The following is a 15,343-nucleotide window of genomic DNA, read 5'->3' on the forward strand; positions in this document are numbered from 1 at the left end:
CGAGTAGCTGGGATTACAGGTGTGCACCACCACGCCTAGCTGATTTTTGTATTTTTAGTAGAGATGGGGTTTCACCATGTTGGCCAGGCTGGTCTCGAACTCCTGACCTCAGGTGATCCACCCACCTTGGCCTCTCAAAGTGCTGGGATTACAGGCATGAACGACCATGCCCGGCCACTTTGTATATCTTGAACTTCAGAGTAATTGTGAAGTCAAGTAAGTAACTAAAATAAGAAAGGATGAAAAACAGAGTGGTGATTACAAAAAGAAAATGAATATGTAGCAACGGAAAATCCTATTAAAGGAAACAGACTTCTACTGTAATCTTGTAGAAGTTGAAATTAAATAAAGGGGGTAAGCAGATACATTCCATAGCTCAGCTGAGGGCCCGTGTGTGGACACATGCTGGACACAGCCAAAAACATTTTGCGAGGATTTGGATGCTAACCTAAGTACCTAATGCAAGGTCTGACATGCTGAGGTCAGACAATGTCAACTTCCCATCTGCACAAGGGTCGTTTAACAGAAGCATGCACTGTGCAGCCTGGCTACCGCTGAGAGGATGGACTTGGAGAGATGACGCTAAACCTTTCTGTCACCAGCAAACTTGTTTATGTACTTATTTTTCAAATGAAGACAATTGAAATGATTTACAAGATTCTTAGAGATAACTTGAGAAACCCGAAGTTTGGGATCCGTTATTTAGAATCCTGGGATTTAACCGCTGTGATGAGCAAGTGGTAAGATACCAACTCCTTTGCCTCCGACTGTGAATGCCTGGCTTGGTGTGGGTGGGCTGGGGAGGGCCAGGGCTGAGGGAGCACCCTTGGACTGGAGGAGCTGCCACGTTCCATCAGGGAGAACCAGCTGCTCACCAGCTGTCCTTGCATCATTTCCTTGGCCTCCACCTTCCTGGCAACTCTGGACTGGGCTTATGAGTATGTTCTCTATGTATACCTATGTATACCTCTTTCTTCTGTGCTCAGGCTCACCCCACCCTGGAGCCACCCCAAGGGAAGCAGGAGGCCCCCACAGCTGCTCAGTCTCCCAAACACAAGGGCTTCTTATTGAGACCACCCCCTTCCCTGCTCTGGGGCCTAGCCCTGGAGCAGCTGCCTAGGCCTCTGTAGGGCTTCCCAAGACCCCTCACCACATATTAGTAAGGTACCTCTGAGCCGCCAGGCCCCAGCTCAGGGAGGGCTTAGTTCCCGCTCATCTGGCTGACTCCTCACCCACTCCCTGCCACCCACCCCCCGAGGTTGGGCACACTGTTCCTGAACACTCCCTGGTGCCCAGAGCCTGCTTTACCTGCACTGAACTCAGCTGATGTGCACCTGCCACACCCTCCACCAATTGAGTGTCACCTGCTCCCTCATCTCAGGCCTCATGGTGTTTGCTGGCTGATGACCGAGGTGGCCCCGACACTAGGCCTTCACAGCCCTGATAAACCTGGGGCTGATCTCGTGCCAGGTCTCAACTCCCTCCTCCTTCCGCCAGCTTGGTGTCACCTGAGTCATGACCCTTAGGTGACCTGCTCACACTGCGGCTGCTCTCGGTCCCAGCCTCCACTTCTAGGAAGTTCTGTTAGCGAGGTTTGTGGAAGTCTCCTGTTACGCTGCCTCTGCATGTCCACCCGCGTCCTGCCCTTCCTGGTGCGCCCTAAACAATAACCCAGGGCCAACTTCTGTGCACAGACCTGCTTTCAGAAGTTCATCAAGTTGGCCGGGCACAGTGGCTCATGCCTGTAATCCCAGCACTTTGGGAGGCTGAGGCAGGTGGGTCACTTAAGGTCAGGAGTTCGAGACCAGCCTGGCCAATGTGGTGAAACCCTGCCTCTACTAAAAATACAAAAATTAGCTGGGTGTGGTGGTGTGCTCCTATAGTCTCAGCTACTCAGGAGGCTGAGGCAGGAGAATAGCTTGAACCCGGGAGGTGGAGGTTACAATGAGCTGAGATGGCCCCACTGCACTCCAGCCTGGGTGACACAGCAAGAATCCGTCTCAAAAAAAGAAAAAAAAATTCATCAAGTCACAAGATAAATTATAATCCATAGCATCATGGAATACTGAAACTGGAAGTGACCCCCCAATATCTACTTTAATTCCTGGTTCCAGGACATCCGTGTGACTCACTCAAGGTCACACAGCTAGTTGGTAGATACAGAGCTGGCACTAGCATCCAAGTGCCTCGTTCCTGTCCCTAAAGAACTAATGACTCCCTGTGGGTATGCATTAATAATCTTACTGAAGTTGTTCAAAATCTGGAATTCAAAATGAACTGTGTCCCATAGAATGAGTTTGGAAAACTTTGAGGTTTGACTTCTGCTCGTGCCTAATTCACTGAGAGGCTTTGGAAGGGTCCTTTATTCTCCCTTTCCCCACACATCAAACACGGACACAATGATGGCACACAAACGTCGGGACACCACGTGGGAATGCGGGTGAAGACTGCGAGCTGCTGGCAGGATGGCATCCTGTCATTTTCTAAAGTCTTCTGGTAAACAGACGGGACAGCTTGAATGGCTAAAATCCACAGTCAGCCTCCAGAGATCACTCCTGCAATTATGTGTCAAAGGTGTCTCCAAATACATGCCAGACCCAGGGCCAGACCTGGCGGTTGTCCTTGGGGAAGGAGGTGGAAACACTTGGGTCTTCTGACCTTTATAACGAGAGAAAACTAACTGGGAAGAGGAGGAGTACGAAAGAGAAGAGGGGGACTAGACCTGGAGCTGGAAGATGAGGCTCAGGCCCCGTGACCACTGCCTACCCACTGAGCAACTTGGGGCCAGGCATGGGATCTCCGCCTCAGCGTGCTCATCCACAAATTAGAAATGACAACAACATTCATCTCACAGAGTTATTATGAGAATAGAAGAGGTCATGTATTTGAATGCACTCTGCTCACTAGAAAGAGGAGCAAATGTAACTTCTTATCAACTAATGGCCAAAGACCAACAGCTGGAGGTACAGTAATGAGAGAGAGGGCTCCCGGCTGGTTACTCCTTACCAAATAATTAATAAACTCTATTTAAATAGTAATATAATGAATTTGGGTTCCAAGTGTTTAATTTACATTGACCCCTGGGGGCTTTTGAACATTCGTATCTTGTTCAAGTCATCCTATGCCTTGTGTAAATTTGCAGAAGCCCTAAGGCATCTAATGGGGATGACTGGGGGAAATCAAATGGATCAAAATGACAAAATGACAATTTTTCTCTAGGCTAATAACTCAATGAGCAGAAAGGAAAGTCCTTCCTTTTAAATGTATATGAATGTATATGTAGTTCACACTTACACTCTGACACAGATCTCATTGTGTCCAATGATGTGTGTGTGTGTGTCTCCAAGACTGAGACACATGTACTAAAGAGTGATACTGGCCACATCTACTCTGGGCTTGGAGGGTAACTTCAGCAAGTGCTGGATGCTGGAAGCGACCAGTGCTGGAATGAAAAGCTTCATGGAATGTGAGGATCAGGCAGTAGTTTGGGGAAGGCGGGCTGGGAAGGCATGGTGATACACTGTGCCACGCTCATCTGCAAACTTAACGCTACCTGCTGGAGACCTGCGGCTGGAAGCCCAGCTCTGGAAACCTGCATAGAGTATTTAAAGCCAGGGTATCAGCACGTTTATAAAGTGGGTTTATGATAATATAAAAAATTCAGTTAATAAGCCTGAGTCCCAAAAGATGAACCCATGGGGTAACAAGAGTGTGAGACTGTGAGAGGCAGAGAAGGGCAGCTGACATGTTCCCACTTGAGCAAGGGTTTGTTATTCTGTTCAGATCAAAACTGGCACCAATGGCACGTGTAATTCCGTGCAGCCTTAAAGGGGACTGGAGGGGGCTGCACACTTCTCTGAGGTCACCCTTCAAAGAGACAGGCTTCCATTTATGGGCTCAAGCACTGACACACACACATCCACAGCAGCTCAGGGCTGCTGACTGAGTTATTTTTAGAGCCCTGCCGAGGACTAGGCAATACCAGGATCTTCATGATCCATTATATCATGATTCTCACACGCTTTAGCCTGAATCCATTTGGTGCACAAAAAATGCCTCATTTCTTTATAGGAGAATTTTTTTTTTTTTTTTTTGAGATGGAGTCTTGCTTTGTTGCCCAGGCTGGAATGCAGCGGCACGATCCTGGTTGACTGCAACCTCCGACTCTTGGGTTCAAGTGATTCTCCTGCCTCAGCCTCCTGAGTAGCCAGGATTACAGGTGCCCACCTCCATGCCCAGCTAATTTTTGTATTTTTTGTAATTTTTTTGTAATTTCTTTTGTAATTTTTGTATCCAGCACTCGCTGAAGTTACCCTCTCAGCCCAGAGTAGATGTGGCCAGTATCACTCTTTAGTACATGTGTCTCAGTCTTGGAGACACACACACACACACACACACACACACACACATCATTGGACACAATAAGATCTGTGTCAGAGTGTAAGTGTGAACTACATACACATTCATATACATTTAAAAGGGAGGACTTTCCTTCCTGCTCATTGAGTTATTAGCCTAGAGAAAAACTGTCATTTTGTCATTTTGATGACATTTAGTAGAGACGGGGTTTCACCATGTTAGCCAGGCTGGTCTCGAACTCTTGACCTCAAGTGATCTGCCCGCCTCGGTTTCCTGAAGTGTTGGGATTACAGGCATGAGACACCGTGCCCAGCCTATAGACAAGAAAGCCAGGCTCTGCACATCACATGTGACTGAGAAGAGTCTACATTTGAAATAAGCTAAATTCCACAGAACTATAGCGAACCTTGAAAATCACTGACCTCTCCTCTTCTTTCTCAGTTTTACTTGTTTCTTCCTCAAATGTTGCCTCATTTTTGTTGAGCAAAGATCTCCAAATGGGTGACAGCCTTTCCTATTCTTGGGCAATACGCTTCTAAAGGGTGGGGTCTGATAGTGAACTTGCATTGTTTGGGATTTGTATGAGTCTAATTTCTTTAATTTGGCTATTTTAATTATAGCTGAATAAAAGTAAATGACATTTTCCAAACCCTTTTTTGGGCTTTCCCAAAATAGCTTCCTTTAAAGAATCATGAAATGAACCCTGACTGGCATCTCAGAGTGTGAGCCGTCTTCCAAGAAGGATGTCTACTGAGATTGTAAGAAGTGATCTTTGAGGCTAACCAAAAACCCACTCTAAAGTTTCCCTGTTCCTTAAATACAGAGATGTGAAAAAAATATATAAACAGAAAAAGAAGGGAAATAAACTTCAAGAGCTCTTTGGGAACAGTATCTATCTACTTTTCATATTATTAAAATGTCACCTTTATGACACTTCGAGTTTGATTAAAACGGCGCACTTGCTTTATCTGGATGGGCCATGAATCCTGGTTAATTATGGTGTTCTATAAATAAACATACCCCACAACCCAACTCAGACTTGACATCTCTTAGCTGACATCTGAAAACTTACCCTTTGCATGTTTTCAAAGTGTCAGCTTGATAAACCTAAACTTTGTAGGGTTTCTGTGGATGGAGACTTTTATGGAATAAATAGATTAACAGATCAGTGCAGAAAACAAGGACACAAGGGAGGAGGTACTGTAGCTGCTGTTCACTCCCGATTTCAGGTGACTGCTTTCTGGACTGAGGTGTCACACTGACCGAGGTTTGAACGTATACTTTGCAGCTTACAGGCTGTGAAGCCTCGGGGACATAACTTCACCTTTCTGAGCTTCCATTCCCTCAGGTGGGAAATGAGGACAAAAATGCCCAACTCTGTAGTTGTCAACAGGATCAAACAAAAAAACACACATAATGCAGACTACAGAGCTTTGGAACAGTTGGTGTGAAAAAGGAAAACTGGATCAAGAGAAAGGTTAATAAACCAAAATAAAAGCACTTTTGGAAAATATAAACACTCCAAAAAGAAAAACTCAGGTAAGCATCTGCCCATTTAAGCAGAAACAAGTTCAGCGGTGGAACATGAAACTGCAGGTGGCGTGAGGTCAATGTCATGAGTTAGTGGCCAAGGCCGCCGTGCTGAGTCCTGCTTCTCCTCCGGGTGAGCCCGCTTCCTGTCCCCACTCCTCAGCATGGCACTGCCCACGAGCAACTGGCACTGAGAAGCTCCGGCTGCAAATACCCATACTTCAAACATTTTCCTTTGTGAAAAGGAACAAGCCAGATACTATTCTTAGGAAGAAAAAAACCACAAGCCTTTTTCCTGCAAGTAAGCTCAGCAAGTTTGACCGTCCCCCACTCCCCGCATCCACACAAGGGTTTTCATTATTCACAGTGTCAGAATACAGAGCAGCGTTCTGTGCCTCCAAACCCAGGCCGCGCTGGCCCGTTCAGAGGGCCCGAGGCTCAAGGATGGCAGGGAAGCTCTATGGGTTAAGGCGCTTGGCATTTCCAGTGAGCTTTCTGCTCCTTATTTATTTATTTATTTATTTGAGACAGAGTCTCACTCTGTCACCTAGGCTGGAGTGCAGTGGCACGATCTTGGCTCACTGCAACCTCCGCCTCCTGGGTTCAAGCGATTCTCCTGCCTCAGCCTCCTGAGTAGCTGGGATTACAGGTGCCTGCCACCATGCCTGGCTAATTTTTGTATTTTTAGTAGAGACAGGGTTTCAATACGTTGGCCAGACTGGCCTTGAACTCCTGACTTTGTGATCCACCCGCCTCAGCCTCCCAAAGTGCTGGGATTGCAGGCGTTAGCCACCGTGCCCGGCCTCCTTATTTATTTATATGACTGAATACAGCAGCATCTCCAGTTACTGGGTTTTCATTTACCAATAACTGGTAAATGAGGAATGTCCATGAGCATTTAAAAATAGTTTTAAAAAATCTCAAAATCTGCAAAGGCTATGACATGAGTCACCAACTTTGGTTATAAAATAATGTGGGGTGTCACACACCTTGAAGATTGTTCAGTTGTACCTGCTGGAGAAAGGAAACACCACAAACCAAGGGATCACCGAGTAGAAAAACAGCCTTCCTGCTACCAAGCATTAGGCCCAGGACAAGGGCGAGGGCAAAATCATTTCAGGAGAGCTGCACGTAAGTGGATTTACAAACTAGTTAGCACATCTGCCTTGCAGAACTGGAGCAAAAATGGCTTGTAGTTCTGGAAAGGAAGCCACTTGGACCAGGAAGAACGGATAAAGAAGGATGACTCACACAAGCACCACACCACTGCAGGTTAGCTGAGCCATATGGGAGGAATGCGTGCACACGCACTGGGACACATGTGACAGAGAGGGACACAGGACATCGAGGTCCTGTGTGAGGGGCAGCAGCAGCCAGGAAGGTGTTTGTTTTCACCCAGGCAAGAGGCTGCCCAGTGAGCACACTGGCACGAGGACAGGCTGCTAATGAGCAGCAAGAAGGAGGAAGAATTGTCCCCATCTTGGCTGTCCCCATCAGGGAAGCCCTCCCTGCCTCCTGGCCAGGCACGTAGTCACCCTTCCCAGGGCACTCATGGCAGCATCCACACCATGACTGGCACATAGCCAATCACCTAGGGAGCTTTACACACACACACACACACACACACACACACGCATGTTTACACACATGCATATGCACACATGGCCATGAGTGCACGCACACCCCTATATCCGAGGCTCTGGGGCAGGGCCTGGGAATGTATGTTGCTTCTGATGATCAGCCAGGTTTGAACTTCACTAGGACTAGATAAAACTCTAAAGGCACTTCCAGCATTAGAGGACAATGATTTTATGAAACATGCACCTATTTTTTAAAGAGCCATTTTTTTCTCTGTATTTTCTCTTGGAGGAGGGATATGCTTTTCTCTCTTTGGAGACATGAATTGACTCTGTCACTTGAGGGATGTCAGCAGGTCACCTCTCACTGCCCCATTGGGCACACGCTCCTGGGGCTGCTGAAAGGCTCAGCTATGAGGCAGGCGAGCCAGGAGCCCAGGCATGCAGGCTAACAGCCCGCAGCCCAGAATGAGGATGCAGGGGTGACCCAGAACCAGCACACTCCAAGAGTAAGACTGAGCCATACTTCTTCCCAGGGCTCCCCTGGATCCAGGTGGTAACACTGGCCTTTGGTGCACGGGGACTAGCAGTGGCCTCTCAGCATCCTGTCGGTCTCACCAATGCCACCTCTCTCAGGTTTGGCTGGTTATATTCCTATCGTCCTGACATCCTAACAGCTACCATGTAGTGAGTGCACTGATCGATCCCCCTCCCTGTGCACCAGGCACTATGCCAAGTGCTCTGTCACACTGACCAACTGTCACCCCAAGTTCTTGTGAAGTGCTCTTATTAGCTTCATGGTACAGATTGGAGAACAGGGTTAGTCATCTGCCCAGGAGTGCAGAGCCAGGAGCTAGGGTGTCAGCAGGGCCACCTGACCTCGAGGCTGTATTCTTAACCTAGCACATGTTCATTCCTTAAGCCTTCTGGAACGAAGCCTCCTCCCACCCATCTTGCCTCTGGAGAGGAGACAGCAGAGTCCCAGCCCCTGGCCTCTGTGCAAGGCATCTCCTGGCTTACCTTGGCCAGCCTCGCTCGCTTGATGAGGTCGTTGAGCTTGCGCACCGCTGCCTTCTGGGGGAGGCTCTGGATGTCTCTGAAGAGGTCCTGGGCCTCAGCCTCGAAGAGCCGGCGGTTGTCTGTGTTCTGCAGGGGCTGCGCCCAGAAGGAGCCAATGTAGACGCGCAGTACCTCGGGCGTGTTGATGACCTTGCCTAGGGACCACACGAGGGCCCCGTAGACCCGCATCAGCTGCTGCGTGTCCACTTGGTCGGCCTTGTTCAGCACGACACGGATCTTGTCGTCCTGGCACCGGAAGGCCTTGATGGCCTCTGAGAATTCATCTGAGATGTCCAGCTTGTGAGCGTCAAAGAGCAGGATGATCCTGTCCACCCTCTTGGCAAACCACTGCAGGACCTGGCAGAAGTCATAGCCTGGGTGGAGAGAAGGACACGTCAGTGTAGCCACTGCTGCAGGAGACACGTTTAATGAGGGGCTCAGGAACAGTCTCGCTCTCCAGCAGCTGCCAGGGAGAGAGCCCTGTCTCCAACCTGGAGGCAGTGGAGGCCTGGTGACATGAAAATCACGGGCTGGATGAATCCAGGCGGGAAGGACCTGGGGAGCCCTTCCACAGGAGGAGGGAGGAAAGAGAATGGGGCTCATGGTCACTTTGGGAATTGCTGACTTCCATATCTGCGATTTCATTTAGTCCTCATGAGTGTTTTATTTCACCTAATACAGACCTTTTGCTTGATGGCAGAATTGATCAATGGTTTTGTAAAAACACAGGCCATGGGTCAAAAGATCTTACTTCTGAAAAGTCTCACTTTTCTGAAAGCCCCAGATAGAGAAGAAAGAGAACCAGAGGCCACCTGGCATCCCATGGGGGTATCCAGTAAGCATAACAGAAGAGGCATCGCCTTCAATTAACCCAAGTTTGTAGAGTGCTGAGGAGGTCAAAGGTTGGCCCAGCCAGTGTTGTGATCAATATTTATCTTTGGACTATTTATAACTCAGGTATATTGTGAATATTTTTTTAACATTACGTATCACAGCCATTGTGTAAAATGGTCTCTTGCCAATTTCTTTTTTTAAAATGGCCTGGCCCACAGCAAATTCTGTCCAGCCTATTCTGACCACCTCCACAAATCATGCAGCTGCATAAACACTCTTCAGCCCAAGGTCAAGGCTCTCAGGCCTTTCCCCAGGGAGGCAGATTCCCACGAAAAGCAAACAAGAGGAGGCCAAGCCCACAAAGTTGACTTTTAATCTCAGTCTGACTAGTTGTAGAAGCAGAGTCTCAATCCAGCCCAGCTAGTGCTGAGATGTCACCTGCCTGACCCCCATGCTAGGGGTCGTCTCCCCTCTTCTTTTAGATTTTGAAAACTTTCAAACATACATAAACATCTGTAAGTCATATAATGAATGCTGATGTACCTACCACATAATTTTAACAAATGTTGACACTTTGCTTTGTTTGCTATTTCAGATATGTTTTAAAACCAAGTATCGTTTCTTTAGATAACAAAATACCATACAGTGGTGAGAAGGAACTAGATCTTCACTTGTCAACACAGGTAAATCTCCAAAAAAGAACAAGAGTAAAAACTTAGTTTCAAAAGGACATGTACAGCATGATAACATTCACGTAAAATGTTAAAATACAAAATACTCAACCATCTGTGGATACAGACTATAGCACAAATACAAAAATGTCAGCATTGATTGTGAGACCCTGGTTGGCTGTGGGGGTGGAGAAGGTGTGGATCTAAGGCAGAGGAAAAAGTATCTGAGGTGAATAATCTATTAGGTGAAAATAAAGAGGGTCTGCGGACTAAGGTTTCCATGCATTTGAAGAACAGGTGTTAGAGGAATAGCTGAACAAGCAAACTGGATTCAGGTCCATTTTTCATAAAGAAAACAAGACGCTTGGTAACGTTGAAGCCCCCTGTGCACCCCTCCCTGAGCCCTTCCCCCCACTAGGAGGCCGCTGTCCTGAGTGTGGTGTTTATGCCGCCACACGCGTGGATACTTCCAGTTCATGCTTTTCATTTCTCTGTTCTGTCTCACTGCGGCACTCCCTGACTCCTTGGGGATAAGGAAGACAAAGGCAGTTCTCGGAATGTGGGCCAGCGTTTATTTTCATTGCTGTCAGCAGCCAGTTTAGGTCAGAGGAATATCAAAGACCTACTGACAGGGTCACACATAGTCAAGGTTTCACTCTGAGTTCTGTCCCTGAAAGGCCAGAACAAACTGCCTCCTAGGGTAACACTAAGTGCTACTGTCATTTGAGACAGACGTGTGCACAGACAGCCCTAGCCCACAGGATTGTAGGTCCTTAGTGGATGAATGAACTGGCTGTTTTCTGGGTGCTGGGAAGATGCTTTGGAGCCACTCGTAGATGGACCTGCATGGGGACTTGCTTTTCCAGGAGAGATGATTGATTCACCATGCTGACATGACCACTCTCCCACGTGGTCTTCCTAGTGATCAGATGGGGTATCTGAAGGTTCAGAAACAGATCAAAGAAAATGCTGTGCACATGGAGTGAATGTGAGTTGCTTTTGCTGAATACCCTTCCTGTTGGGTCGGGAGGTATCCTTTATGGGTTGTGGAGGCTGAAGGTGTGGCAGAGAGTCCCTCGCCCCATTCCTTAGCAAGCTGGGGCATAAGCATGTGATCTAGAGTTAGACATTCACTTCCTTCCACCAGAGAGGAGTGCTGAACCTTGGGGAAATGACACGAAGACACAGTGAAAATAAGAATTTACTCATGGTGGTGGCGGCTTCCTAACTCTTTTCTAAGCCTAGTTCTCCAACTTTCCCATTAATCCTGTGAAAAATTCTCCAAAACATTTTCTTTTCTGCTTAAATTAGTTAGAATCAGCTTCTTTGGTTTGCTATTGAAAGTGATGATAAGGCTGGGCACGGTGGCTAATGCCTGTAATTCCAGCACTCTGGGAGGCAGAGGCAGGAGGATTGTTTGAGGCTAGGAGTTTGAAACCACCTGGCAATATGGTGAGACCCTGTCTCTACAAAAAATAAAAACAAATTAACTGGGCGTGGTGGTGTATGCATGTGGGCTCAGCTACTGGGGAGGCTGAGGCAGGAAGATCACTTGAGGCCAGGAGTTTGAGGCAGTGAGCCATGGACACACCACTATACTCCAGCCTGGGTGAGAGAGTGAGACCCTGTCACAAAAACAAAACAAAACAAAACAAACAAAACCACAATTGGTAAACAATCCTCCCCTCACCCCCATTTAAGATTTCGGAGTACCTCTTACTGTCAGTTCCGAAAGAAACCTGCCACCCAAACTGAAACACAGCTGCTGCCACTAGCTGCGCTCATGCCAACCCTGCCGTGCTTGTGCCAACCCAGCCGTGCAGATGCAGGCTGTCTTCCTCCAGGGCCACCTGGGTTGAATGGTTACCTTTGATTGCAACACTTGTGTTTAAACTTTAACTTAAATTTGAGTTCCTAACAGTTAATTTAAGTATCTTTAAAAAAGATGCCATTTCAATGCTATAGTGAAATCAAAAGTTATTAGGAACAGAGCTGCCAGATTTAAGTTTATTATAAGTGATGCCAATACTCATGTCTGGAGGAACAGGTACATATCCATATTTTCTTGTGTTAAAGTAACAATGAGAGCTTAATACAGTTCGAGAAGTACAGGTAGGCAGAGCTGTGTTTGTTCTGTCCCTGAGCAGGTGTAAGAGGACGGTCTGTCACACATCAGGCAACACAATCAAAGGAGTAGAAATCACTGTGTCCAAAAGAGAGCAAGGAATGATCAAAGCTGGGAGAGGTTGGTCTGCTTACCACCTCCCCCTACAAAGTTAGGATTATTTTGCTACTTTAAGCATTTTAAGTGTACTGCACAGTGGCATTAAATAAGTCACATTGTTGTACAACCACCACCACCATCCAACTGAAACTCTGAACCCATTAAGCACTAATTCTCCCCTCCTCTCTCTAGCCCCTGGTGACCACCATTCTACTTTTTGTCTCTATGAATTTGACTACTCTAGGTACTTCAGAGAAGTGTCCTTTTGTGCCCGGCTTCTTTCACTCAGCACAACGTCCTCAAGGTCCATCTGTGGTGTAGCATGTGTCAGAGTCTCTCCCTCCTCCTAAGGCTGAATAGGTCGGCTTGATTCTTGTGTCATGAAGGACTCAGGTGGCAAATACCTAGCTACCCAAAAATCCCAGTGGATCTAACTCCCAACATGTCATTTAGTCTGCCTGCTAAAGGAAAACGGTGATTCAGAAGGACTTAGAGACCACTGATCCTCAAAGCCTGTTCCTGTGTTGGAATGAAATAAGGGGCTTGCTAAAGTTTAGACTCCTAGGCCCCTCCCCAGAGCCACTGAATAAGAATCCCTGGGGCTGAGCCTGGTGATCTGCACTTGGAAGCTCCCCAGGTGATTGCAATGCATGGTGCAGTTTGAGGATCACTGTCTAGACTGAATACCAGAGTGGGGAAATTGTACAGACAGGTTTATGTTCCTGTTGGTTAGCAAGCAACAAAGCAAATCAAATACATTTAAAGTAGTATTAGTTCCTTTTATTCCAAAAAGTTACCAATAGATGTTTAGGTGGTGCATCACAGGTCGAGGAAACAGAACTGAAACATGCTTATCTGAAGACAGATTTTAAAACTCACCCAAGCTCCCTGCTTTTGCCCATGCTGGGCTATGGCCCTGGTGAACCCTTCCTCTATGGTCTAGACTGAGCCTAGAAAGCCAGCCCAAACCCTAGTCATTCTTCAAAATATCTGGGCCAACTTTGATTAAGTTAGACATAACTTTAAGCTCCAGTTTTTTTCACCTGTAAGATCGGGTTGTTGAGTGATTACCTGAGAAAATGCTTTTATCCATAAGGCATTGAGACTTTGTTAACTTTCAGCAAATTTGAGCTGTGGTTACTCTGGTTTCCTCAACTGCTCCCCATCCTGAGTTCCCTTGCCTGTGCTGCCTATGGCACCACTTCACACAGGGTATTAAAATCAGAGGGATGGGCTGGTCTCTTTCATTAGATTATATATTCTCTAACCACAGGAACCGTGTCTTCATCATGGTCACACAAGATAGTGGCGGACAATGTGGGCCTTGGACCCAGACTGCCTGGGACCTTCCTGGCTCCATCACTTACTAGTTCTGCGACCTTGGGCAAATTACTTCACCTCTCTGTGCCTCGTTTCCTCATCTGTAATAACAGTGTCTTGGGGCTACCCTAGGGCTGATAATAGTATCCACAGGCCTCAGGAGCTGCAGAGTTAATATACGTGAAGCATTTAGAATCACCTTGGCACCTAGAACGCTGTCCAAAATGCTATCTACTGGTTATTTAAAAAATCTTTGTATCCAGTGCCTGGCATACAGGGGGGATGCAAGACATATTTGTGGGAGAAGCACAGTCTGCAGTTATAGAAGGAAATAAAATTATTTAGGGTGAAGGCGACAGTGCACTGATGCTTGAACCAAGTGAGAGAATCAGTGCTCAGAAGTAGATAACAGAAGACACCAAGGGAACAAAAACGCTGCTCATATGCGATCAACAGAGCAGCAGACTCACAGAAGCCCGGTGGCCTTCCTTTTCTACCAGCAGGTCTTAAAGATTCCAGCTTGCTCCTAAATTGAATCTATGATTTTAATCACAGACACTCCCCAGCTCAGGAAAGTCCTATACATACCCATGCTGGCTGGGATAACGCAGGGCACACATTTGTACCCAGAAGGATGAGAATAATGCATTTTTCCAAAGGTTCTATTAGAGGGTGGTTAGGTTCCCAGGAACACTAGAGGTTAGCTACACTGTGCTAAGTAGGCCTGTGAAAGAAGCGATCACTTAGAACAAGGTTGAAAACCAGTGGGCCTCAGACTGAATGTGGTGCTCAGCTGCTGTTTTGTTTGGTCTGCATAGCAGGTTGTTTGTTTGTTTGAAGACAGGGTCTCACTCTGTCATGTGGGCTGGAGTACAGTGGGGTGATTATGGCTCACTGCAGCCTTGACCCCCCCTGGCTTAAGCAATTCTCCTGCCTCAGCCTCCCAAGTAGCTGGGACTACAGGTGCCCGCCACCACGCCTGGCTAATTTTTGTATTTTTAGTAGAGATGGGGTTTCACCATGTTGGCCAGGATGGTCTCAATCTCCTGACCTCATGATCTGCCAGCCTCAGCCTCCCAAAGTGCTGGGATTACAGGCGTGAGCCACCACTCCTGGCTCTGTTATAATTTTCGTTTGCCTGCTCAAGAGCGATGGGGTGCAGAGTTTCCAGAGCCATCTTGCTTTTGTCATACTTTTTTTTTTTTGAGACGGAGTCTAGTTCTTGTCGCCCAGGCTGGAGTGCAATGGCATGATCTCAACTCATTGCAACCTTCACCTCCTGGGTTCAAGCAATTCTCCTGCCTCAGCCTCCCAAGTAGCTGGGATTACAGGTACCCACCACCACACCTGGCTTTTTTTTGTATTTTTAGTAGAGATGGGGTTTTACCATGTTGGCCAGCCTGATCTCGAACTCCTGACCTCAGGTGATCTGCCTGTCTCAGCCTCCCGAAGTGCTGGGATGATAGGCATGAGCCACTGTGCCCGGCCTGTCATACTTTTTAAAACCCTCCTGACTGTGACATTCTAGAAGGGGAAGCAGGAGACTAGAAGGTGGTATAAAAAGAGAAAGGAGTTCAAGACCAGCCTGGGCAACATGGCAAAACCCCATCTCTACAAAAAATACAAAAATTGACTGGGTATGGTGGCATGTGCCTGTAATCCCAGCTACTTGGGAGGCTGAGGTGGGAGGATTGCTTGAGCCCAGGAGGTCGAGGCTGCAGGGAGCTGTGATGGTGCCGTGGTGCCACTGCAGTCCAGCCTGGGTGACA

This window comes from Pan paniscus, chromosome 8 (assembly GCF_029289425.2).
Source record: "Pan paniscus chromosome 8, NHGRI_mPanPan1-v2.0_pri, whole genome shotgun sequence".
NCBI lineage: Eukaryota > Metazoa > Chordata > Mammalia > Primates > Hominidae > Pan > Pan paniscus.